A 4,146-nucleotide genomic window follows, 5' to 3' on the forward strand; every position below is an offset into this window, starting at 1 on the left:
CCGCCCGCTCCCGCCACCGCGCCGCGCCGCCGCCACGCCCGCCGGCCGCCGCCGCGCGCCCTGCCGTCGGTGCCGCCCGGCCCCGCCTCCGCCTCGGGCGCCCGGCCCCGCCGCCGGCTGCGCACTCCGGCCGGCCCCGCCGCGCCGGCCTCCTCCGGCCCCCGACTCCGGCCCCGACCCCTTCTCCGGCGAAGCTCCGGGCCAACTCCGGCGACGACCCGATCCGGATCCGATCTGAAAAACGACGGTTGACTTTTCCCCGACCCCCGAATCCACTAAGTTTTTTCCCTGTCATTAATTTTGTTGCATTTTCATCGCATCACATCTCTGCATCCATAGCTCCGTTTCTTGTGTATAATATGTCAAATTGTTCGTCTCGAAGAGTAGATCATTTCATCGCATTGCACCATTTTCATTTGAGCTCATCTTGATGCCCGAAATGCTGTTGGAAGAGGGCTATGTGATGTTAGTTTCTGTTTCTTAACAGAACTTGCACTTTTATCATTTTTGCCATGATTAATGTGTGCACCTTATGAACTTGAGCCCTACATGTGTGTTGAACTATGCCATGCCATCTTTCCAGGGGTGTATGCCATGTATTTTTGTGAGTTATGTGGTGACTAGAACAAGCATGCAAACTAGGGATGATAATGTTGCTGATTTCAGGAACTTGGTGTTTTCACTAAGTCATGTCCTGCTGTTATTTTTATGCCATGTGTTCATGTTGTTTCAGAGAGATCTATGCCTTTTTGAGCATCATCAGTAAGGGTGTTTTGAACATATGGATGTGCTCTATCCATCCATGCCTTTGTTGGCATTTATGGAGTAGTCTAGCATGTCATTTTCGTGCTCTACTTTTGCTTCAAAATGTTTCCTGGCAGATTGTTTACATGAGATTCAATTTTCACGAGGTTGTTGTAGTTGATCTGTGTATGCTATGATGTTGTTCTTGCCATGTATAGCTTCTATGCCATGTCTTCTTGATGGGTGTATGCTTAGTTTATCATGAGATGCCCTGTAGTGAGTGCATCGAGCTCACGAACATGCCTACTTGTTATCTGTTTTTGACATGTTCAGTTTTCTGCTAAGTCTGAGATCTGTAATGAAACTTGCAATGTTTACATGGGTGCCATCATATCCTCTGGTCCTTTTTGGCTTATGGTCAGTAAGGGATTTTGATCTATGCTTTGAGTAGATTCATGTCATGCCTTGTTTTGCTATTATAAGTTCCTGTAGCTTGTCGTTTGCTTGCTCTAAACATGCCTTCCTGATGTTAATTTCTGGCATACTAGTTTTTTCACTAAGTCTGTGAACCTGATATTTTTGCACTTTCACCATGCTTGTTTGAACATGTTATGATGTGTTTTAGCCGTAGCTCAGTGTTCCTCTTTTGTTAAGCATCTCCTGTAGATCACTGTCATATGCTTTGTTTTTATGTTGGGGTGCTATAGCATAGTTTATTGGTGTGTTCTAAGTAGCATCGTGCTGTTAAACGCAGATTTGTGCCATAATTGTTTTGCTTGCCATTTGCAAACCGTGCATCCTATTCCGGTGATCTTTATATCGATTTCAACCGAAATCATCTCATCTTTCCAGCGGCATACTTGGATTGCCAAGTTGATGCCTTGTTCATAATTTTCCTTCCGGAGCACACATATGCATTGCATATCACTTCTCGCATCGCATGTCATGTATTGCATCATATTGCTTGTGCATTGTTCCTTGTTTGATTGTGGTTCCGTTGCTTGTGTTCTTGCTTTGGGTAGAGCCGGGAGACGAGTACGTGAACGAGGAACCTGTTGAGAACGCCTACGAGGATCAAGCCTTCGACAACTCTGAGAACCTTGCAGGCAAGATGACCATACCTTCGAAATCACTTCTATCTTTGCTTACTAGATGCTCGCTCTTTTGCTATGCCTATGCTGCGATACCTACCACTTGCTATATCATGTCACCCATATTGCCATGTCAAACCTCTAACCATCCTTTCCTAGCAAACCGTTGATTGGCTATGTTACCGCTTTTGCTCAGCCCCTCTTATAGCGTTGCTAGTTGCAGGTGAAGATGAAGTTTGTTCCTTGTTGGAACACGGATATTTTGGGATATCACAATATCTATTGTTTTAATTAATGCATCTATATACTTGGTAAAGGGTGGAAGGCTCGGCCTTATGCCTGGTGACTTGTTCCACTCTTGCCGCCCTAGTTTCCGTCATACCGGTGTTATGTTCCTTGATTTTGCGTTCCTTACGCGGTTGGGTGATTTATGGGACCCCCGTGACAGTTCGCTTTGAATAAAACTCCTCCAGCAAGGCCCAACCTTGGTTTTACCATTTGCCACCTACACCCTTTTTCCCTTGGGTTTTCGCGAGCCCGAGGGTCATCTTTATTTTAGCCCCCCCCGGGCCAGTGCTCCTTCGAGCGTTGGTCCGAACCGAGCCGCCTGCGGGGCCACCTCGGGGAAACTCGAAGTCTGGTTTTACTCGTAGCCTGTCTCATCCGGTGTGCCCTGAGAACGAGATATGTGCAGCTCCTATCGGGATTTGTCGGCACAGTCGGGTGGTCTTGCTGGACTAGTTTTACCATTGTTGAAATGTCATGCGAACCGGGATTCCGAGACTGATCGGGTCTTCCCGGGAGAAGGTTTATTCCTTCGTTGACCGTGAGAGCTTGTGATGGGCTAAGTTGGGACACCCCTGCAGGGTATTATCTTTCAAAAGCCGTGCCCGCGGTTATGAGGCAGATGGGAATTTGTTAATGTACGGTTGTAGAAAACCCGAAGTCGACCTTAATTAAAATACATCAACCGCGTGTGTAACCGTGATGGTCCCTTCTCGGCGGAGTCCGGGAAGTGAACACGGTGTTGGAGTTATGTTTGTCGTACATAGTTTCAGGATCACTTCTTGATCGCTACTAGCTTCACGACCGTGCCTTGCTTCTCTTCTCGCTCTCTTTTGCGATCATAGCCACCATATATGCTAGTCGCTTGCTGCAGCTCCACCTCATTACACCAGCCTTCCCTTAAGCTTAAATAGCCTTGATCTCACGGGTGTGAGATTGCTGAGTCCCCGTGACTCACAGATTCTACCAAAACAGATGCAGGTACCGGTGATACCAGCGCAGATGGCGCAACTGAGCTGAAGTGGGAATTTGATGAGGCCCTTGGTCGTTACTATGTTTCATTTCCAGACGATCAGTAGCGGAGTCCAGTTGGGACGATCGGGGATCTGTGTTGCATTTGGGGTAGTCTTCTTTTATTTTGGTTCCGTAGTCGGACCTTGAGTGTAAACTGAATGATGGATGTTTATTTATGTATTGTGTGAAGTGGCGACTGTAAGCCAACTATGTATCTCTTTCCCTTATGTATTACTTGGGTTGTGTGAAGATTACCTCACTTGCGACATTGCTTTCAATGCGGTTATGCCTCTAAGTCGTGCTTCGACACGTGGGAGATATAGCCGCATCGAGGGCGTTACATTCGGGTCCTCTCGACGGAGGTAAAACCCTACTCCTGCTTGATTGATATTGATGACATGGGTAGTACAAGAGTAGATCTACCACGAGATCAAAGAGGCTAAACCCTAGAAGCTAGCCTATGGTATGATTGTTGTTCGTCCTACGGACTAAAATCTTCGGTTTATATAGGCACCGAAGAGGGTTAGGGTTACACAGAGTCGGTTACAATGGTAGGAGATCTACATATCCGTATCGCCAAGCTTGCCTTCCACACCAAGGAAAGTCCCATCCGGACACGGGATGAAGTCTTCAATCTTGTATCTTCATAGTCCAGGAGTCCAGCCGAAGATGATAGTTCGGCTATCCGGACACCCCCTAGTCCGGGACTCCCTCAGTTGTGTTGGTGTCATATTGAGGGGGAGCCCTCTTCATGTCTAGTCTCTATGGTATCATATTGAGGGGGAGCTCACTCCTTGCTTATTCTTTGATTATTGAGCTCCACAATAAGTCCTTTCGATTCCTTTTTTTTATGTGTGTGCATATATGTTGTCATCAACTACCAAAAAGGGGGAGATTGAAAGTGCAATCATGCCCTTAATCATATTTTGATGTTGATGACAACATGTATGTTGGGACTAATCATGTTTATCAAGTATATCTCAGGATTATGTCACAAAGACTGTGTGTGGAT

This window comes from Triticum dicoccoides, chromosome 3B (assembly GCF_002162155.2).
Source record: "Triticum dicoccoides isolate Atlit2015 ecotype Zavitan chromosome 3B, WEW_v2.0, whole genome shotgun sequence".
Classification (NCBI taxonomy): domain Eukaryota; kingdom Viridiplantae; phylum Streptophyta; class Magnoliopsida; order Poales; family Poaceae; genus Triticum; species Triticum dicoccoides.